The following is a 24,107-nucleotide window of genomic DNA, read 5'->3' on the forward strand; positions in this document are numbered from 1 at the left end:
AACCATCTGCAACCACACAGCTCCCTGTCTACATTAGCATCCCTTTACTATTCCAGGAAACTTGGAAGATGAAGTTGCAAATAACTTGAGTGTTTCAAGAACTCCAAAAAATTTCCTTATCCCAACATTGGACTATTCACTAGCCCTCATTACAGTAAATAATCCCCTCTCAGAACAATAGAGCTCTCAACCAGACTCATCAGATGATTGTTTATGCTTCATGACTGGTTTCACAACTCTCATTTTGTCCACTAATTCTGAAGGATTATGAAACAAACTTTGCCCAATCCCAGTCAACCCAAGCCACATTGAAAGACCTGCCTTAAACCAGACCCCATATTTATCCCACCTTTACCCCCCTACCCCCAGGCAGCTACTTAGACTCTGCTTTGCCTTATCAACATTTTGATATTTGGAGGCTTTTTTTCAGAGAGTCAGTAATCAATACCACTTCCCCTCCACTACTAACTCCAATCTATTTGTCTCCCCTGACAAATGCCAAGTAATTAGTAACTGGATACAAGGAAGGCCTTGGGTTCTGTGGGAGCTGCAGAGGAAAGAAGTGGTGCAGGGCCTTCTCCCCCATGGGGTGGGAGAAGACCTGGAGATCAGCACCGGAGAATCCAATGGAGCCTGCAGGGATCTATGGTCCCCGAGGAATTGGTCTCCCTGTCCCTCTAGAGGTGAGCTAAGCCCTCACTGACCTGGAAGCTGGGAAAATAAAAGAGAAGAAGACGGATGTCTCAGCAATGGGTTAGCAGCCTGCCTGTGTCTACTTTACCTTCTCAGGAGCCTTGGCTGCCACCCTTTGGAGACTCCAACAAGAACTACACCACAGGGAGCAGACAAAGAAAAATAGACACATGTAAGAAGACTCAGTAGTCACAGCAAGAGAGCAATCAATCAGATTGTTCCCATTTAGCACATGCCAAGAGAAACAGTGGTGGAGGAGAATGCCGGGGAGAGAAAAGAAGTTCCAATTCAGGTCCGAAAACAGTCTGGTGTTAAAACTTATCATTTCCCAGCTAACATTTTATGAGTTGAGTTGGAGGAAAGGCAGGCCATGTTGAGATTCAAAACAGTGGTGTAAAATATCTAATGGAATAAATATCTTAAAGGACAAAGCAAAAATATAAATAGATGGAAATTATGAAGGAAAAGTACAGAATTTTGAAAGAAAATGGCTACAATCCAAGAATCCTATATCCAAACCACCTGCCAGTGTAAATACAATAGAGGTTCCAAGGCACAGAGGGAGATGAAAAGAGGAAGAAGAAATCAGAAATAAACCTTGACTATATACACACATACATACAGATAGATATAAATACTTAAACATTGTATATGTATATACACACACACATATATATACATACATATATATCTTGATAATATATTTGTTATTGAATAATGATATTCATGAGGATCAAGGCTGCCCCAGGGAGAGAAGTTCAAGGCGTCCTGGCCTACATACAGAGCTACATCATCCTCTGGGAAGCATAGGACATCCTGACCTGATCCGACCTGATTCCCATCCAAAGTTATAGGACCACCCAATAACCTGACCCCACCTACACTGATACCATTTTAACGATTTTTTTCATGATCTTTCCTTTGTCTTGTAAGAAATAACTCACATACCTATGCCTTATAAATTTAGCCCTACCCTCAATACATTGCAGCTCTTACTGCCCATGGGTCCTGTCCCCATGTTGCTCCATGCTATTCTTTGAATAAAAGAGCACTACTGCCAGACCTTGAGAGTCCAAGAAATCTTTCTTTCAATTCCTCACTCACCGAGCCCACATCAATATACTATGTAAGAATGTGTGTAGAAGTGTTAATAAGTTAACATTTATCAAACTCTGAAAGAGGCACTGTTTTTTTTTTGAACTATTTTTTTAAGGTTATAAAAGTTAACATCCTTGTGAAATTACAGTTGTACATCATTATTAGTCATGTTGTAGGTACACCACTTCACCCCTACTGCCCTCCCCCCACCCCCCTTTCCCCTGGCAACCACCGATCAGTTCTCTTTGTCCATATGTTAACTACCACCTATGAGTGGAGTCATACAGAGTTCGTCTTTCTCTGTCTGGCTTATTTCACTCAACATAATACTCTCAAGGTCTATCCATGTTGTTGTGAATGGGACGACTTTGTCCTTTTTTATGGCTGAGTAGTATTCCATTGTATATATACACCACAACTTCTTTATCCAATCATCAGATGCTGGGCACTTAGGTTGGTTCCATGACTTGGCTATTGTGAATAATGCTGCGATGAACATAGGGGTGCACGGAACTTTTGGAATTGCTGATTTCAGGTTCTGAGGATACATACTCAGTAGTGGGATGGCTGGGTCATAAGGTATTTCTATTCTTAATTTTTTGAGGAATCTCCATACTGTTTTCCATAGTGGCTGCACCAGTTTGCATTCCCACCAACAGTGTATGAGTGTTCCCTTTTCTCCACAGCCTCTCCAACACTTGTCACTCTTGGTTTTGGATATTTTTGCCATTCTAACAGGTGTAAGGTGATATCTTAGTGTAGTTTTGATTTGCATTTCCCTGATGATTAGTGATGATGAGCATCTTTTCATGTGTCTATTGGCCATCCGTATATCTTCTTTGGAGAAATGTCTGTTCACGTCCCCTGCCCATTTTGTAATTGGGTTATTTGATTTTTTATTGTTGAGTTGTGTGAGTTCTTTGTGTATTATGGAGATTAACCCTTTGTCGTATAAATAACTTGTGAATATTTTTTTCCAATTAGTGAGCCGTTTTTTTGTTTCAATCCTGTTTTCCCTTGACTTGAAGTAGCTCTTTAGCCTGATGAAGTCCCATTTGTTTATTCTTTCTACTGTTTCCCTCATGTGAGGGGATATGGTGTCCGAAAAGATTCTTTTGAAGCTTATGTCAAAGAGTGTGCTGCTGATATTCTCTTCTAGAAGACTTATTGTTTCAGGCCTAATCTTTAGGTCTTTGATCCATTTTGAGTTTATTTTAGTAAATGGTGAAAAACAATGGTTGATTTTCATTCTTTTACATGTGGCTGTCCAGTTTTCCCAGCACCATTTGTTGAAGAGACTTTCTTTCCTCCATTGTAGGCCCTCAGCTCCTCTGTCAAAGATTAGCTGTCCATAGATGTGTGGTTTTATTTCTGCACTTTCAATTCTGTTCCATTGATCTGTGCATCTGTTTTTGTACCATACCATGCTGTTTTGATTACTGTGGCTTTGTAGTATGTTTTGAAGTCAGGGATTGTGATGCCTCCAGCTTTGTTCTTCTTTCTCAGGATTGCTTTAGCAATTCGGGGTCTTTTGTTGCCCCATATGAATTTTTGGATTCTTTGTTCAATTTCTCTAAAGAATGACATTGGAATCCTGATTGGGATAGCGCTGAATCTGTAGATTGCTTTAGGTAGTATGGACATTTTAACTATGTTTGTTCTTCCAAACCATGTGCATGGAATGTCTTTCCATCTCTTTATGTCATCGTCAATTTCTTTCAAGAAGGTCGTGTAGTTTTCATTGTATAGATCTTTCACTTCCTTGGTTAAATTTATCCCAAGGTATTTTATTCTTTTTGTTGCGATCGTGAATGGGATTGAGTTCTTGAGATCTTTTTCTGTTAGTTCATTGTTATCATATAGAAATGCTACTGATTTATGTATGTTGATTTTATACCCTGCAACTTTGCTGTAGTTGTAGATTGTTTCTAAGAGTTTTTCTATGGATTCTTTGGGGTTTTCTATACGTAAGATCATGTCATCTGCAAACAGCAAGAGTTTTACTTCTTCGTTGCCTATTTGGATTCCTTTTATTTCTTTTTCCTGCCAAATAGCTCTGGCCAACACCCCAGTACTATGATGAATAAAAGTGGTGAAAGTGGGCACCCTTGTCTTGTTCCTGTTCTGAGAGGGATGGGTTTCAGTTTTTGTCCATTGAGTATGTTGTTGGCTGTGGGTTTGTCATATATGGCCTTTATTATGTTGAGGTACTTTCCTTCTATACCTATTTTATTGAGGGTTTTTATCATAAATGGATGTTGGATCTTGTCGAATGCTTTCTCTGCATCTATTGAGATCATCATATGGTTTTTCTTTCTCATATTGTTAATGTAGTGAATCACGTTGATTGACTTGCGGATGTTGAACCATCCCTGTGTCCCTGGTATAAATCCCACTTGATCATGGTGTATAATCTTTTTGATATATTTCTGTATTCGGTTTGCCAAAATTTTGTTGAGGATTTTTGCATCTATGTTCATCAGTGATATTGGCCTGTAGTTTTCCTTCTTTGTGTTGTCCTTGTCAGGTTTGGGGATCAGGGTGATGTTGGCTTCACAGAATGTATTAGGGAGTGCTCCATCTTCCTCTATTTTCTGGAATAGTTTGAGAAGGATAGGTATTAAATCTTCTTTGAATGTTTGGTAGAATTCTCCAGAGAAGCCATCTGGTCCTGGACTCTTATTTTTGGGGAGGTTTTTGATTACTGTTTCTATTTCTTTACTTGTGATTGGTCTATTCAGATTCTCTATTTCTTCCTGATTCAGTTTGGGGAGGTTCTATGAGTCTAGGAATTTATTCATTTCTTCTAGGTTGTTCAATTGGTTGGCATATAGTTTTTCATCATATTCTCTTATGATCCTTTGTATTTCTTCGGTATCTGCTGTGATTTCTCCTCTCTCATTTCTAATTTTATTTATTTGAGACTTCTCTCTTTTTTTTTAGTGAGTCTGGCTAAGGGTTTGTCGATTTTGTTAATTTTTTCAAAGAACCAACTCTTTGTTTCATTGATCCTTTCAACTGTCTTTTTTGTTTCAATATCATTTATTTCTGTTCTACTTCTTATTATTTCCCTCCTTCTACTGACTTTGGGCTTTGCTTGTTCTTCTTTTTCTAATTCCGTTAGGTGTCATTTGAGGTTGTTTATGTAAGATTTTTCTTGCTTATTGAGGTGAGCCTGTATTGCAATGAATTTCCCTCTTAGGACTGCCTTTGCTGCGTCCCAAATAATTTGGTAAGGTGTGTTTTCATTTTCATTTGTCTCCCAATAATATTTGATTTGTTCTTTAAGTTCTTCAATAATCCATTGTTTGTTCAGTAGCATGTTGTTTAGTCTCCACATTTTTGGCCCTTTCCCAGCTTTATTCTTGTAGTTGATTTCTAGTTTCATAGCATTATGATCAGAAAAGATGCTTGATATTATTTCAACCCTCTTGAACATATTGATGCTTGCTTTGTTTCCCAAGATATGGTCTATCCTTGAGAATGTTCCATGCGCACTTGAGAAGAATGTGTAACCTGCTGTTTATGGATGAAGTGTCCTATATACATCTATTAGGTCCATCTGATCTAATTTTTCATTTAATTCTATGATTTCCTTGTTGATTTTCTGTCTGGATGATCTGTCCATTGGTGTTAACGGGGTGTTGAGGTCCCCTACTATTATTATATTTCTGTTGATGTCTCCTTTTAGCTTTGTTAAGAGTTTCTTTACGAATTTTGGTGCTCCTGTGTTAGGTGCGTATATATTTATAAGTGTTATGGCATCTTTTATCATTATATACTGCCCCCCTTGTCTTTCTTTATCTGTTTTGCTTTGAAGTCTACTTTTTCTGATATAAGTATGGCAACACCTGCTTTCTTTTGTTCATTATTGGCTTGGAGTATTGTCTTCCATCCCTTCACTTTGAGTCTGTGTTTGTCTTTGGGGCTGAGGTGTGTTTCCTGGAGGCAGCGTATTGTTGGATCTTCTTCTTTGATCCATCCTGGCACTCTGTGCCTTTTGATTGGAGAGTTCAATCCATTCACGTTTAGAGTGATTATTGAAACGTGGGGGCCTACTCTTGCCATTTTATCACTTGTTTTGCGGTTCTTTTGCATTTTGTCCTGATGGAGAGCTGTTACTTTGTGTTATTGTCCTTCTGCTTATCTCCTTTGTTTTGGATTTTGTAACCCCTTTCCTTTTTTTGATTTTTCAGGAATGAATTTCTTCCTGAGCAATTCTTGAAGAGGAGGTTTTGTGGTGATGAACTCCCTTAACTTGTGTTTATCTGGGAAAGTTTTTATTTCTCCATCGTATTTGAAGGATATTTTCACTGGGTAGAGTATTCTTGGCTGCAGGGTTTTGTCCTTCAGAGTTTTGAATATTTCATTCCAATTCCTCTAGCCTGTAAGGTCTCTCCTGAGAAATCTGCTGATAGCCTTATGGAGTTTCCTTTGTTAGTTATTTTCTTCTGCCTGGCTGCCCTTAGTATTTTCTCTTTGTCATTGACTTTTGCTAGTTTCACTACTATATGCCTTGGGGTTGGTTTTCTTGCGTTAATAAAGTTTGGAGATCTATTGGCTTCTGTCACATGCAGTTCCATCTCTCTTCCCAAGTTTGGAAAGTTCTCAGCTATTATTTCTTTGAACAGGCCTTCTGCCCCCTTCTCCTTCTATTCTCCCTCTGGTATACCTATAATCCTTATGTTGCAACTCCTAATTGAGTCAGATAATTCTCGGAGAGTTTCTTCATTTCTTTTCAGTCTTAGTTCTCTCTCCTCCTCTGTCTGCAGCATTTCTATATTCCTATCCTCCAAATTGCTAATTCTGCCCTCCATATTATTGACCCTGCTGTTCAGAGAGTCCAGATTTTTCTTAATCTCCTCCATTGTGTTCTTCAGCTCCAGTATTTCTAATTGGTTCTTCTTTATAGTGTCAAGCTCTTTTGTGACATAGCTCCTGAACTCATTGAGTTGTCTATCTGAATTCTCTTTTAGGTCGCTGAGTTTTTTAATAATGGCAGTTTTGAAATCATCATCATTTAGGTTATAGATTTCATTGTCTTTGGGATTGTTTTCTGGGTGCTTATCATTTTCCTTCTGTTCTGGAGATTTAATATATTTTTTCATACTGCTTGATGGCGTGGATTTGTGCCTCCGCATAGAGATAGAGTTTAGTCACTGCTTCCACTTGTTGCGACTGGTGTGTGTGTGTGGTGGGGGGGCAGCTGTTTAGACTGCCCCAACCAGGAACCCTGTCAGCTGTTACTGACTGGGCCTGGACCCCTCCTTGTAGTCACAGTGGTCCTGTGGGGTCCCCCGTCGGTTGTGGGGGCAATCGCAACGGGGCCTCAGGCTGCTGGTGCCTACTGCTGCAGCCCACCTAGACGTGCACCCTCCTTGTGGTCTGCAGTGGTGCTGTGGGCTTTCCCAGCAGCCAGGAGCAGGATCACCTATAATCTCCAATTTGTCCCTAACAGAGCCCACCAGATCACACTTGTCCACTATAGGTCCCAGCAGAGCTATGGGTATCTTCTGCAGTCTGTCATTAGCTCACCTAGCTATGCTGCTTTTGCCCCAGGGCCTTCCCGCCTTGCAATTGCCAGTCGGGACCTCTCCACTAGTGCTGTGCAGAGGCTTTCAGTGAGGCTGCTGTAAGAACCTGGAGTTCCCCCTTGGGCTGCGTAGCCATTTCACTGGAGCTCTACTCTGCCCCACTTCACTCTCACGGGATCTCTGGGAGCCCCTTGCCTCGTCTGGGACATGGCCAGAGTCTGTGGGCCTGGCGGTGGCTTGTAAGCTGCTGCCTTGTGGGGAATTCTGCTCTAGGGAGCTTCCTGTGTTCTGAATGCTGGGCGGGGCCTCCCTGCCAATGGCGAGCAGAGGCCCTCCCTGCTGGGGTGGTGCGGGACCCTAGAGCTACCCCCCGGGCTTCAGAGTCGGGTGTTGGAGCTCCACCCAGTCCCCAAGCACGTCCGTGGAAAGTCCGGGCACCCCCTGCACCAACCCGTGTGCAGGAGACCGTGAGCCCAGCGGCAGCTTGTGGTCTGGAGCTGTCCCAGGGGATCCGCCCACCGAGAGCTTCCCTTTGTCCTGGATTCTGGGCATGGCCTCCCTGCTAATGGCCAGCAGAGGCTTTCCCTGCTGGGGAGATGCAGGACCCCAGAGCCTTCCCCTGTGACACAGAGCCAGGCGCTGGAGCTCCAACCGTGTCCCCAAGCACGTCTACAGGAAGTCCAGGCGCCCCCTGTACCAAGCTGTGCACCTGAGACCATGAGCCCAGCAGCAGCTTGTGGTCTGGAGCCGCCCTGGGGGATCCGCCCACCGGGAGCTTCCCTTTGTCCTGGATTCTGGGCCTGAAAGAGGCACTGTTTTAAGTACTTGTTATAGAGTAACTAACTTAACCCTCACAAAATCCTCATGAGGATGGTACCAGTATTAACCTCATTTCACCAGAGATAAAACTGAGGCACGAGATGATTAAGTAACTGACCCATAGTCACAAAACAAAAAAGGAGCAGATCTAGGATTCAAACCCAGGGCATCTGGCTCGGGATCCTAAGTTTTTACACACATTATCCCTGAATTGTCCTTAAACAGGGACTTCTGAAGAAGAAACATACTGTAAAGAGAAATTCTAGCAAGAGTATAGAATCAAAAGTTAACTATTTTGCCAAAAAGTATTGGAGCTGAGAGGTGAAGTTGGAGGGTGGGGAGGATTTAGAGCAGAAGTTCCAAAGGTCTCATTTGCTGGGAGGAAAGGCGGAAGGAAGAGTAGAAGTATTCTGAAGGAGTCAGCTAATCAAGATGGGAGGGGACACATGGTGAAGCATAAAGAACATCTTGATAAGGACAATAAATGGTATCTTGTTTCCAACAATGGTAGAGAAATAGATATATGATTATGAGGACCAAAAGGGAAGATAGAATGGAAAAGCATAGTAATTATTAAAAAAAAAGAAAGAAATGAATTGCAATTTGATCAGACCTACCAAAGAAAGGAAAAAGGGAAAATAGCAATCTAAAATAAATAACAAATATAAAATCAGATATAAAGAATAAACTCTAATGCATCAACCTTAAAGTACAAAGCAGAGATTGCCAAGAAACCCTAGCTGTAGACTAATTACAAGAAAGACACACAAAACAAAGTGATAAAGAAAGATACGCCTTGATAAGGATAGAGGATGGCATCTAATTTTAATCCTTCCAAAAGCTGCAGCAAAAGGTTTTGTAATGAATGAGCACAGAACCTAAAGGAGATGGAGAATTGGAAAGGAGGCAACACAAAGTCTGGGCTTGGAAATATCCAGGTGTGAGAATGACAGATGGCTTAGCACACCAGAGAGTATAAGCCCTCAACAGAGGAAAGTCAAGGACCAACTGGATTATAATGCAGAATCCTCCAAAGGCTCAGGAATTGGCGGCACTAGGTACCTGTGGAAGTGGGGACAAAGTGAGAAACTAAAGTAAAGAGGATGGCTTGAAATCTGTTTGAGACACAGTCAGGCCCTTAAATCCCTTTCCTACTCCATTCTCCTAGGAGAATAATGATGTTTTTTTCTCTGGAGAAGGGGGAAGAGAGGCAATGTGGGTACATCAGCCCGGAAACAGGGAGGATTAAGTGAAAAGATGTGGTCTTCCTGTGTTCAACTTCCACAATGCTGACAAGCCCCTCCTCTCCAGGCAGGCAGGAGTCTGGAAGATTCTTCTCAGGAGACTCTGACAGGCCCAAGAAGACAGATCTAAAGATATTGATATCAGGAGGAGAAGGAGCTCCCAACAATGCAACAGCCAGATCACCCACCAGTCCACAAGCCCACCAGTGCACTCCGAGCTTCCATCCAGCCTTTTCACTCCTTACTTTAAACAACAGAAGACAACTGAGGATCACCAGACACCTGAGGAACATCTGTAACATGGAAGATCAGGACCAAAAGAAAACCAACTTAGAGGAAACAGAGACTCCTGAGAGAGAAAAAAATACGCCTTAAAAAAAAATATATATATATATATATATATATACACATCAGATTTAATACATGCATTCAGATAATATAAATATATTCAGGTTTAAAAGAAGATACTGCATCCATGAAACAAAAATAGGATATCATAAAAGGAAAATTCAGGGGCCGGCCCTGTGGCTGAGTGGTTAAGTTCGTGCACTCTGCTCTGACAGCCCAAGGTTTCACCAGTTTGGATCCTGGGTACGGACATGGCACTGCTCAACAAGCCATGCTGAGGCGGCATCCCACATGCCACAACTAGAAGGACCCACAACTAAAAATATACAACTATGTACTGGGGGACTTTGGGGAGAAAAAGGAAAAATAAAATCTTTATAAAAAAAAAGGAAAATTCAGAGAAGAAAAAGAAGTGGGTTTTTTTTTAAAATTAACAACATAAAAGTAGAAATGAAAAACTCAATAGAAAGGGTGGAATAAAAAATGAAGGACTTACTAGGGGCCAGCCAGGTGACATAGTGGTTAAGTTCGCAGGCTCTGCTTTGGCGGCCCAGGGTTCACAGGTTTGGATTCCAGGTATGGACTGCTCATCAAGCCAAGCTGTGGTGGCATCCCACATGCAAAACAGAGGAAGACTGGCATAGATGTTAGCTCAGGATAATCTTCCTCACCAAAGGAAAAAAATGAAGGACCTACCAGCAAACAGAACAAAAAGGCACAGTGATGCAAAATGGAGCAGGAAGAGGATAAAAAAAAATTAGAGGACTAGTCCCACCAATATTTGAATATAAGAGTTCCAGAAAGTGAAAAAGTAGAATATGTACCTCAAAGTTAATGACTTTAGTTTAAATCTATAATTAAGATGGGTGATTAAAGTACACAATGGCAGAGAAATATGAATATATGTTCATATAATGGAGGTGGTTTTCTACGAAGGAAAAAATAGATTAATTTTGTGTTTAAAGTAAAATGCCTGATCCCAGGATGCAATGGAAGAGAGTAATAGAAAAAATTTGAATGAGTACAAGTTGTAGAGTTTTGAAGAAAAGTAAAAATGTGCTCAAATTTACTAAGAGTTAAGGGAATGCAAATTAAATACACAACATAATATCACTTTATACATCATCAGACTGACAACCTTTTAAAAACAGATAACATCTCTGTTGGCAGGGTTGCAGGAAAAACATAGAGTTATGCATTGCTAGATTAATGTCTTGTTGCAGAGCAATCTGACAACATCAATTAGAATTAAAATTATATATACGCCCTTTCACCCAGAAATCCCACTCCTGGGAGTCTACACTATAAAAAATGAAAGCAGCAGTGGAGAGGATGTACATACAAGATAGTTTATTGGAGCAAAGTACATAAAGGCAGAAATGGAGACTAAGTGAGCGCCCACCGGTAGTCGAACCATTGATTCAATCACAATATTTTCATATAAGGGAATGTTACACAGCCATTCAAAAGAATGAATTAGAGCCATAGAAGCTGGCTTGGAGGCATTACTACCAAGGGTTGTTGAGTGAAAAAAGCGAGATACAGAAAAGCATGTATAATATGATTTCTTTAAACATATACATAGTCATATGTGGGCTTATGCATATGTATGTTTGAATATGACTATACGAACATGGAGAAAAACGTGAGAGGACACTTTTATTAACATGGACTGGAAGAAGGAGCAGTGGGTAATGTGGGAACACCAGGGAAGGGGAGAGAGGAAACGAAGCCAAAAAGAAAAGCAATTCACTTAAAAACGGAGGCAAGATTTGATAACATTTATACGTTTATGCATAGGTGTTTGAAATTTTTTAAATTTATAGGAAAAAGTATTGTTTTGTTTTCTTAAAAGGGAGAGGATGATTGGATAAGATTAATGAATTGTCACTTTATGAAGCACAGAGAATCTCATGATCTGATATCCTGACTTGCTAAGTTTCAATTGTGAGGGGAAAGGCTGAGGATTCGGTTGAAGTGTGTAGGTCTCAGACGACTTCTTCTAATATTGTGGTCTACAGGATTCCCTGGGCACTGTGGATAAGAGGGACTATGAATAAAAGACGAGGAGTAGAAAAGACAAAGAGGAAACTAAAGTTGGACCATTTTACCATTTTGCCTCGGGCCAGCTCAAGGCACAATTGTTTATATCAATTGCGGTTTATTCCCAAATGCTCGGGACTATCGCTTATAGACATGCATCATTACTATATCAATCCCGTGTGTCAGGAAAGAAAAGTATGTTACTTGAGTTATATATGTGATGCGTAAATCAAGAAATAGATGTCAGTAGAGTGAAATACTTATGGGAGCACCAGTCAAAATCTATTCCTATATTTCTATCTACAACTATGACAAAGAGAGAACAATCGACTAATAAGATGGGGTTTTGCCAGAAGTCTCTCACATATAAAAGTCTTCACACCTCCTTTCAAGCATCTTTTTAAATCTTTCAGCTCTCTCTGATTTCAAGGGAAAAGAGACTTAAGTCAATTTTTCTATTACTAATAAAAATTTAATTACCAGAGGCAATAGTAATAATGGCATTAACTAAATGGGTGTAAAACAAGCTTTACTCGATGTGCGCTGTCTGATCATACACGATGGGGTTTCTTCTTCCTTGGATGTCCCAGAACTTAATACTCATCCAGACCCCTCCCTGTGTCCACACCCAGCAGCTTTTACTAGGAAAGGACTGGAGCAAAGGTGGTTAGGAAAGAGGAAGAAATGAGTACCCTCACCCAACCCAGACTGGTTACCATAATTTGGAGATGGCATGACGTTTGAGGCCTCTCTGATAGGATCCAGGCAGGTTAAGACTATCAACTTGGTAGCAAGGTACAAAATAGCAACATAGGAATATAATTCTGCAACAAAGAAAGGGAAGTTCATGTACTATTTTGAGCTACTTTTCTAGAATCAGAAAATGGTTTGGGTCCAGCCTAAATAGAATTCAGTTTCCGGTTGAACTTTGGGGCTCTAGCCTAAGCATTTTTGCATGTTTCATTTTGACTAATTTTCACACCATTTGAGTTGACCCAACACTACAAAATTATTTCTGTTTCATTTGACCTCCTAAACATTCTGTGGTTTGTTCTACTGAGGCAGGAAGATGAATTAACACAGCCACTGTCATCTGTGTATTACTTTAGTTTACAAAATGTCTCCTTACGATTTCTCTGCTTGGCACTCTCAATGGTCCTGGGAGGCGGCACCAGCAAAGCTGGGATTATTATTGTTATGCTAATTTAACAAATGGAGATACTGGGACTCAGAGGGAGAGTGGCTTGCCCGAGCGTACCCAGGCACTGAAAGCTTGACTGCGTTCCCAGTTCAGGTCTTCTACGTTAACATTCGGTATTGGAATATGTACAGGGAAATGTGCATTTTTTATAAGCTCCTGGTGGGGGTGCCAACTAGTACAATGTTTCTGGAGGACAATTTGGCAATAGGTATCGAAAGTCTTAAAATAGGTCTCAGTCATCTTGAGCTGCCATAACAAAATATCACGGATTGGGGAGCTTAAACAACAGAAATTTATTTCTCACAGTTCTGGAGGCTGGGAAGTCCAATATCAAGGTGCCAATCCAAATCCTGGTGAGATCTCGCTCCCCGGCTTGCAGACTGCTGCCTTCCCACTGTGCCCTCACATGGCAGAGAGAGAAAGATAGCTCCCTGGTGTCTCTTCCTAGAAGGACACTAATCCTATCTGATCAGAGCCCCATCCTTATGATCTCATTTTACAGTAATTACTTTTACAAAGACCCTGTCTCCAAATATAGTCACATTAGGGGTTAGGTCTTCAACTTGGGAATTTCAGGGGCCACAAACATTCAGTCCATAACAACATGCATACCCTTTGAGCAAGTAATTCCTTTACTAGGAAATTAACTCAGGAAAGTAATTAAACCCATTTACCAAAATATATGTGGGGGCCAGCCCAGTGGCATAGCGGTTAAGTTCAGTGTGCTCTGCTTTGGTGGCCTGGGTTTATGGGTTTGGATCCCAGGTGCAGACCTACACCACCCATCAAGCTATGCTGTGGCAGCGATCTACGTACAAAATAAAGGAAAACTGGCACAGATGTTAGCTCAGGGCCAATCTTCCTCAACAACAAAAAACTATATATGTATAGGACGTTTCTTGCAGTGTTTGGGGGGTAAAATACCTTATATTTCTGAACTTCAGTTTACTCATATCCAACAGGAGAGATAATAGTAATACATACTGCATAGAGCTGTTATGAATATTATGAAGATCCAGCACAGTACCTGGCAAATAATAGTTTCAATATCAGTTAAGATGTTTTCATTAGCCATTAACAGAATACTCAAAAAAATGGCTTCACCAATGGTTATTTATCCTCTCACATAACAAGAAGCCCAGAGGCAGGATTAGTTCATTCAGCAGCTCAATAAAGTCAGGACTTTTTATTAGCTTCCCTGTTGTTTGTCATAACTTTATTTCCTCATGGTCTCAAGATGGCTGCTGTAGCTCTACATACCACATTCCCACAAGACAACTTCCAAAGGTAGGTGGGGGTGGTGAAAGAGGAAAATCTTTCCCAGAAGGCCTCAGCAGACTTCCCTAGAACTAAGTCACATCCCTATCCTAAATCCTACTACAAAATTCTTCTCAGAGCTGGGGCAGCTGGCTGGGGCTAAAGGGAAACTAGTGGCAGTAGGCATTCTATTCCAAGTCTTGCAATACTGGACTCTCCTGCCAGAGGTGATGCTTCAAAGCTGCCTCATGTGGTTTTGCAGATTGTGATCCATGCAAGGACCCCAGACCAAGAGCAGTGGGTGGGGACCCAAACCCAGCTCAGCTCTGCTCTCCAAGTCATGACTCCATTGCTGAGCTCCATCTACCTAGAGAAAGAAGCACCTTTTTCTTCAGAAGGGCCACCTTTGGGCACCACCAAAAGGGCTTGCCAGTCCTGGACCACCCATAAGAAGGTGCCTCTTTCTAATTCATGTGGAGATTCCATATGGGCTACCTGTAACCCTGTCTAGCTTGATCCTAGAGACTGGGGGCTGGAATGAGCTTACAGATGAGAAACCAGGGAGATTCAAGGGCTCCCAGTGGTGGGAAGAAAAGGCCAGGAACTGGCAAGGACTGCCTAGGATCTACTTTTGCAGAATTATCTTTAGCAATATTTTAAAGAGAAAAATTTCTGTCTGTCCTAAAATGGAATCTCTTCCAAAAGAGTTAGAGTGCAGGGCCATTTGCATTCCAGCCAAGGGGTAGCTCTGGGCAGAACTCACCCTCTGTCCTATGCAGTGTGGGTAGATGATTTAAAGTGCTGTTTTTTTAAAAAAAAAAAGATTGGCACCTGAGCTAACATCTGTTGCCAACCTTCCCTTTTCTTCTTCTTCTTCTCCCCAAAGCCCCCCAGTACATAGTTGTATATTCTAGCTGTAGGTCCTTCTGCTTGTGCTGTGTGGGATGCCGCCTCAGCATGGCTTGATGAGCAGTGCTAGGTCGGCACCCAGGATCCAAACCAGTGAAACCCTGGGCCACCAAAGCTGAGCACGCAGACTTAATCACTCGGCCAGGGTGCGGCCCCTAAAGCACTCTTGAACAGCACCACTCTTGCTCCCGCCCCGGCCCTTCTGCACTGAACTTCTAGAATAAGACCTATGAAAAGAACGTCCCCTAAAGTGAGCTTCTTATAGCTCTTCCCTGAGGACACTGTGGGGTTTCATGTCCCTTTACCTCTATATGTAATGTTTATTGCCACTGCCTGGAATCTCCTGCTTCTACCCAACTTCTCCTCCAGGTAAACAATTACTTGCTCCTTCCTCAAAGATCCCCTTGAACTTGAATGTCCTATAAATCATTAGTCACATTGCATAGAGATTATTAGTTTACAGGTATGACTCAACAACTAAGCAGGAAACTCCTCTTCTGGGCCAAAGACCTCATCCTTATCATTGCAGCTGTCAGCTCAGAGCTCCAGGAGCTCAATGGAAGGAGCGAGGATAAGAATGAAGGGCAGTATCAGACCTGTTGAAGGTTAATAATCAGCATGTCTTGGCGGAAGGGTGGAAGAGAAAGGAGGAACATCTGTAGAAGGATTGAGAAAGATCTGTCAGAAAGGCCTTCCTTAAGCATAATATCCCCGAGGACAAGCTCTTCTTCCAATGTGGGAGTCCTAGAGACAGAAAGCAAAAGATCAGGATGGTCCAGAGCCTAATCAGGGGGATACCTCGGTGAAAACCAAATGCCTCTCCTGGCATGAAAGGAGGCCACCAGTGCCAGCTTCTTCCCCTCTCTTTAGGAAACCTGCACTTCTCAGCGAGATAAAATCCTATCTGTGGCTCTCCAGCCCTCTTGCATGGTCCTTCAATGGGACCCAGAGTTTGACTGGTTATTCACAAATGACTATGAAATGTACCTCGTGGGGGGTGAAGCTAGGCCCATGTGCCCCAGAGGATGGACCAGTGAGCCGCCAAGGCATGAAATGACTGCGGAAGGATGCCGTGTAGAAGACGGTAAACGCAGCAAGAGCACGTCCCCGTCGGTTAATAAGGATTAGCCGGAGGACGTGCTGTGGTTCATAGCAGACGTAGTTTTGGGGTGATGCTTCCTGGAGTGCTGTAATTAGAGATGGCCACACACACATTCTGTCGTTTAGGCAGGTCAACAAATACGCAGCCCTTTCCTGTGTGTGATTCCAAATACTCCCGGCTCAGGACAGTGTCAAGTTTCTACGCAGGACTGTTCTAATCCAGACAAGCTTACCCTTTGGGCAAGGAGGCTCTCAGATTCACGGTGTGTGCGTAAAGCTGGTCAGCACAGAGTGGAAAACAGCAAAGCTCGCCTCCACGTGGAGGACTTGCTTATTTTCAGTCCACTGCGCAATTGGAAATGAACTGACTACTGTGCGCCTCCCAACATAGACCACATCCCATGGGGTGGGAAGAAGTGAATGCATTTGAAAGTGTGGACAGAAGTTTTTTCTGCCGGGACAGCAATAGTTTAAATGTAAACCATAGCTCTTGCTGAGAGGAGAAATGGAGAATATTTCTGAAAGGAGAACAGAAAGAACCTTGAGGAAAAAAATTGTCTGTTGTTTCTCAAGGGTCATCTGGGGTGGTACTGATACCGCTGGCCCAAGGACCACCCTTTGAATAGCAGGGCCCTAGAAGACAAAGGCCTGAGACTGGTTTGCAAGAAAATGTGTATCCAGAAGAAAAAATGTAAACAGCATCATGGCAGGAGTTTGTGTTGATGGCAACTCAGCACCGTGGGCCAGAGGGTGAGATAGCCAGAAAGGATGAGAACGGGATGGCCGCTTTGGAGTAACTTGCTACATAGCAATAAATATCTAATGCAGAGGAATTTGGCAAAGCTTCCTAAGAGACATGTACAGAAATATCCTCCTTACCTTGATTTTGTCACATGACCCATGGAACTCAGAGTCAGTTACTAAGAAAGCAGGCAAGAGAGAATTGTGGAGCTGTTTTGTGTCAAAAACCAACCTAAGAAATGAAGAAAGTGCAAAATGCAGAGCCCATCCCCTACCTAGTCAATGCCAGGCTAACTGTGGGAGGTGGCCCCAGCAACACAATGCTGACGCCACCAGACCAGGCCCCCCTCCACTCCCTAGACCTCTCACTGGTCTGAGTGGGGACGGGTGTCAAGGCCACCATAAAATCAATGGAGATGCTACAAGCCATCAAGGGTGTTCTTTGGGTCCATTTTCCTCCCAGATGTCTAATTGTGAGTGCTCTTGGAGGCACTAGGAATCCAGGGTGGCCCAAACCACGTGTTCTGGCTCCCTTCCCCCAGAGAGTGGTGCAGATTTGCAGGGAAGAGGCAGTGGTGGAGAATGGGGATTGATTCAAGGTGGAGGCAGTTTAAGATTTTGCTAGAAAGACCTTGCAACATACTAAACTGTGTTGAATCTGCTCCCCAGGTGTCTGGACAATGACTGTGTTCTGAGATGAGTCAGGCTTCTTTCACTTGCAGAGCTGTTCTGTTCAAGTAAACAGTTGTATAATTAAGATGATTTTAGCTGCAAGTAACCAAAATCCCAACTCAAAGAACTAAAACAATAAGAAAATGTACTGTCTTGGGTACTAGGAAGAGCTGAGGTAGGGTAGCTCCAGGGTTGATTAACTCAGTGGCTTCATGACTTCATCAGAGACCCAGTGTATTAGGCAGGGTTCTCCAGAGAAACAGAACCAACAGGATTTATATGGATCTATAGAAAGAGATTTATTATAAGAGATTAGCTCATGTAATTATAGAGGCTAAGAGGTCCCACTATCTGCCATCTACAAACTGGAGGCCCAGGGAAGCTGGCGTTGTGGTTCCCGTTCAAACCCAAACACCTGAGGACCAGGGAGACAATGATAAGTCCCAAACTGAGACTGAAGGCCCAGGAAGCAGGAGCACTCATGTCTGAGGACAGGAGAAGGTGGATGTACCAGCTCAGGCAAGAGAGCAAACTCACCCTTTCCCCACTTTTGTTCTATTCGGGCCCTCAATGTATTGGATGATGCCCACCCGCATTGGGGAGGGTGACCTTCTTTACTCAATCTACAGATTCAAGTGCTACTCTCTTCTGGAAACATCCTCACAGACACACTCAGAAATAGTGTTTATTTCTGAGCTATCTAGCCATCCCTAAACCCAGCCAAGTTGACATATAAAATTAACCATCACACCCAGGTTCTTTGCTTCTTTAAGCTCTGCTATTCTCATTGTTAAATTTATCTTTAAGTTGATTCCTCCCATGGTCACAAAATGATAGTAGCAGTTCCAGAAGTCATAGCTAGATATGACAAAGTCAACGTAAAGAAGAAAATGTCTACTCTTGTATGTCTCTCTTAGGAATTTTTGCCATATTCCTCTGTATCAGATATCTATTGCTGTGTAAAAAACATCACTCCAAAACTTGGCAGTTAACGAAGGGATTGGCACACTTTCCATCTGACAAGGGCCAAATAATAAATATCTCCAGCTTCAAAGGTCATGTGGTCTCTGTCACAATTACTCAACCCTGCCATTGTAGTGGGAAAGCAGCCATAGACAATAGGTAAATCAATGGACATGGCTGTGTTCCAATATAACTTTATTCGTAAAAACAGACAGCAGGCTGGATTTGGCCTTCAATCTATAGCTTGCCAATACTGGGCTTAAAACAACAAACATCTGTTACCTCACAGTATTTCTGTGGGTCAGGAATCTGGGAACAGCTTAGCTGGGTGGTTCTGGCTCAGAGGCTCTCATGAGGGTGCAGTCAATCTGTGGGCTGGGGCAGCAGTCCTCTGAAGGCTTGACCAAACCTGAAGGATCTGCTTGCAAGACAGCTCCCTCATATGGCTGTTAGCAAGAGTCCTCACTTCCTCATTACATGGACCTCTCCATAGGGTTGCATAAGTGTCCTCACAACATGGCAGCTGGCTTCCCCCAGAATGTGTGGTCCAAGAGAGAGTAGGTAAGAAGCCATGATCTCTTTTATGACCTAGTCACACATATCCTGCCATACTCTGTTTGTTGGAATTGACTCATTTGTCCAGCCCACATTCAAGAGGAGAGGAATTAGTCTCCCCCTTTTGAAGGGTGAAAAGATGAAAACAAGAAGATGATGGCATCAAACCAGTCTTGATGTCTTGGCCAAACATGTGATCCATTTCTAATAACTGAGATCCAGCCTTATTCCTGAAGCCTGTTTCCACCATGTACTTAATTTCTCTGTTCCTTGGGTCTCAGTTAATTGATCTGACACTCTCAAGACTCTTTTTTACAAGTGCTACTGGGAAATCACAGGTCTGCCACACATGGTTATACAGTTTGTATGCCATCTAAGAGGCCCAGATAAGACGGGAAGTAGCGGCTGAAATCTAGCCTGCCCTCAGCTCATCCAGCCTTGTTCCCTGAGGAAGGAGACAATTTTTGTCATTCTTTTGCCCAGAGGAGGCAGCTCTGCAGGGATCCACATAAGGTGACTTATGTGCCAGTGATGACCCCGGGATGTTGATTGTTGGAATGATTTACCCCCAATCTTGGTATATTTGGTGGTCATTCCAGACTTTTGAGATTTATTTGGGTCCTAACTCTGACATCTACCACATTCTCCACCTCTCCATCACTTTCTCTGCCAGTGGGGTGCACACAGCCCAAGAGTGCATAAGATAGTCCTTCGGAGTTCAGGCAAAAAAATAGCAGAACTTCTATTTTTAGTTTGGTTTTTTTTTCATCCAAAGCAAGAAAGGAATTAAGCCTTACTATTAGTTAATAAATTAGTGCTGGTTGATGTTTATATTTATAAGCAAATGTACATATATTGAGATAAATGCTCAGAAGTTTTTACAGATGCATGATCAAGAAATATTAGAGACTGTTGTTTTATATCATCATCTAAGTCACTGATACAAATTTTGAATGAGGCCAGGCTGAGAACAGAACCCATAGATGAACACTGATCTAATAAGCTGTCTGAGTACCATTACCATCTGACCCAGCCCCTAGCCCAAATCAACCGCATGTAACACATACTCCATGCTAGGCAGCCTCTCAGATGGTCTCCAGTGATCCTGCCTCCTGCTTTTCACACCCATATAAAGGACATTTTGCATGACGCATCATGAAGCTTTATAAAATCCTGAGCCAGAGATATCCGGCTAAGCCGCACCAGGATTCCTGACCCACAGAAACTGTGAGATAAGAAATATGTGCTGTTTGAAGCTGCTAAATTTGGGAGTTATTTGTAACACAGCAATAGATAACTGGTCTATTCTTCTAAGCAATGAGTAACAGATACCTCTAAACTTGCAACAACACTGCAACCTAGATACTATCGTCCTCAACTTACAGATGAGGAAACAGAGGCTCAGAGTATTTAAACGACTTTCCCAAGTTTGGGACAGCTAGTAAATGACAGGATTAGAATTTCAAATCGAATCTAGCTCCAAAGTCCACACTCTTTTCCACTAACAATAAGTTATTCCCTTATCTAGCTATATGACCTTGGGCAAGTGACTTCAACCTCTTGGCAGTCAGTTTCCTCATCAGTAAAATTAGGCACTGAAACAAATTATTCATCTCTAATATTATAAAATTACATACCCCTCCTCTGCTTTATTTATAGTCTAAGAAGCAAATTTAAAGCAGGAATGTTGGGGGGCCAAAGATTTGAAGATCATTTGATTTAGCTGAAGAAATGCATCAAAGTCCAAAACTGGAGGCTTGTGAATCTCCCTTGTTTACGTAGCTGATGCCAACAGCTTCCTATAAGTCCCGGTGCTGCCACTCAGAGGATAAAAGGGGGACAAGGCAGAAAGTGAAATACCATATGATTTCACCCATAAATAGAAGATAAAAACAACAAACAAACACATAGAGGCAGAGATTGGATTGGTGGTTACCAATGATTCCCACATGCGTATGGTGATGGATGGTAGTTAGTCTTTGGGTGGTGAACATGATGTAATCTACAAAGAAAATGAAATATAATGATGTACACCTGAAATTTATATAATGTTATAAACCAATATTACCGCAATAAAAAATAAATTAAAAATTTTTTAAAAACCAAAATGGAGGACAAGGTCTATTTCTAGGAGGAAACAAAGAAGAGACCTCTAGTCTACTCTGCCCATTCCCCAGCTGCAAAGAAGGTAATAAAAGTAATAAAATTTAATTTTGCTGCAACTCAGTATATACTCTTAACACATCTATGTGACAGATGGATTGTGTGGAGCAATGCAGGCAAAGAGGTAGCACAGTGTCAGAGGGACCCCATGACTAACACTGTGATCATTGTGGATGCATTCAGCCATATAAGATGTTGTCTTACTTTCCTATGCTTTATCATCGTCACTGGCTTTCTGTGTGTTTGCTGTTTTGAATCTTTCAACCCCTTGAAATGTGCCTTCAAAAGCTCTAGTATTTTAAGCTACACCTCAAACCCAAAAAAGTGGAAACTGTTGCCCTAAACTCTAGGACAATGGCCTGACATGATCTGCTAGGGGACCCTTTCAGGACAACTCATGTCAAAACTCTACCTGCCACTTTGGTATCTTTGGGAGTTAAAGAAATAGAGACCTTCAACTTTAACCTGGTGAGGAGACTGCTGTACTTATAACTGAGGATGCAAAGTCCAGATAAATAACCAGATAAGGTAGATAAAAATACAGAGTTCCTTCCTCCTCAATGGAAAGAAGCCCAATAACAAATCTCTTTTAGAGTTTAATAATGTTTGGCAAGGCGATCTAGCTGGAAGCTTATGGACTTTGTTATCTAATCATTCATTCATTCATTTCTTTAACAGATCTGCCCCTTACTAGCTAGGTGAACACAGACAAGTTATGTGCCTTCTCTGAGCCTTAATTTCCATCTTTGTAAAAAGAAGGGAATTATAGTACCTCCCTTGTGTATTATTGTGGAGATTAAAGAAGATAGTTTATTTCAAAGAAGAGCACACTGTGGTGCAAATAGTAGGAATTCAATGAATGTTCGATTTCCTTCTTTTGCATTCCTTCTCTTTTTCCTTAAGAAATTTACATTTGGTCTATGTTTTTAAACGATCCCCCTGGCTCATCTATGGAGACTATATATAAATGGAAAGAACAGAAGCAAGGAGGTGGGTCAGGAGGCTGTTGCAGTTGTCCAGATGGGAGATAATAATGGCTCAGACTCAGAGGGTAGCAATGGAAAAGAAGAGAAGTGGGTAGATTGAGGATGTTTTAAAGTAGTAGTTGACAAGACTTACTGTGGAACATGGGGAGAGAGAAAAAACTCTTGTTAGAATTTTTATTTAGCTCATTTCATCCCAAAGAAAGGGAACTTGATCCATCAATGTTGTCTAGATTAGCATTGTCCAATACAACTTTCAGTGATGATGGAAATGTTCTATATAGGTGCTGTCCAACATGGTAGACACTAGCCATTTGTACCCACTGAACACTTCAAGTGTGGCTAGTGTGACTAAGGAACTGATTTTTTATTTAATTTTACTTAAATGTATATAGCTACTAGATTGGACAGCACAAGTCTAGGTAATATACCCGCTAGAGGTTTTCCCCTATATTCCCTTAATTATACAGACATGACAATTTACAGAACTTCCAATTTGTTTTCACATACATTCTTATGATCTTGTCCAATCTTAACTGCTTGACCAGTTTCTGTTACTTGAGCTAAAACCTGAAAAAATTTGCTAAGACTCTTCTACTTCTATTAATCCTAATATTATAACATTAATGGGTAACCCATTTTGTCCAACGGTAAATATCATGTAAATTATATCCTTGCGTGATTTAATTAAGTTGGAATATTGCTCCTCTGCCTAATTTATGTGAAATCAATTGTAGTGGTAACTACAGATCATATCACTTAACCATAATGCCCAAAGGAGAAATGATTAATTTCAAAAGGACTCAGAAGGAAGGCTATGACCTAAACAAACCAGTAATAAATCTGACTGTCTTCTAGCCTAAGAACTGAAGTTGTCATTGCACACAGGTACTTAGCAGGCATCTCAAGGTCGACTTAGGGGGAATTTCAGTGGTGATATTAAAATTAAAAATAAATTTTAATTATTTTCTATCTCATATTTGTTGCACAATATTAATATTTCCAATTTATAAGGGCCCTTTTTTCTTTTCTTCCTTTATCTTCTTTTCTCATTTTCCTTAGGTGAGCTCCAAATATGTCCAGCTACCATGTAGTCCACATATACCTCAACAATGTATTCAAACCCAAACTTATCATCCAAGCTACATTTAGGGAAAAGTTCAAGGTCTTACTGTGGTACACATACTCCCCCTATCTTTCTACTAGATACTCGATACTAGATACTTGTAGTGAATATTTTTTGGTTCTGTCTGTCCAGCATCACTTTGCCCCTGTTTTCTGATAACCGCAACTCCCTCCTCCCTAAGGTAATGTCCCTTGCCCCTACCTGTGATTTTGATGGGACAGCCAATCACAGTACTCCTCCATCCCCCAGCCACAATCATTGGCCTGGAATGGTACATGATGCAATCAGAATTCTTACCTGGGATTTTATACGCATCCTGGAAGAAAGGAGACCTCACTTTCCTTTGTAGCTAAACCAAGATGCTGTAAATCTTGAGCTGCCTCCAGTCATGCCCTATCATTTCCCAGCCATATGGAGGAAGCGCCTCCGAACTGGAAGAGAGTAAGACTGGCACATAGAGGAAAGTAGAGGAGAGTAAGAGAGCAAAGAGGCAGACCTGATGATCTCATTTCACTCCCCCGAGTCCAGCTCTACTCATGGACTTCAATCAGCTATCAATTTCCCTTTTATACTTAAGCTCTGCGAGTTGGGCTTCTGCCACCTGTAACCAAATGTGTCCTGTTGAATATAGTACCTCTCATAAGGAGCCACACGCTC

This window comes from Equus quagga, unplaced genomic scaffold (assembly GCF_021613505.1).
Source record: "Equus quagga isolate Etosha38 unplaced genomic scaffold, UCLA_HA_Equagga_1.0 73442_RagTag, whole genome shotgun sequence".
In the NCBI taxonomy this organism is placed as follows: Eukaryota; Metazoa; Chordata; class Mammalia; order Perissodactyla; family Equidae; genus Equus; species Equus quagga.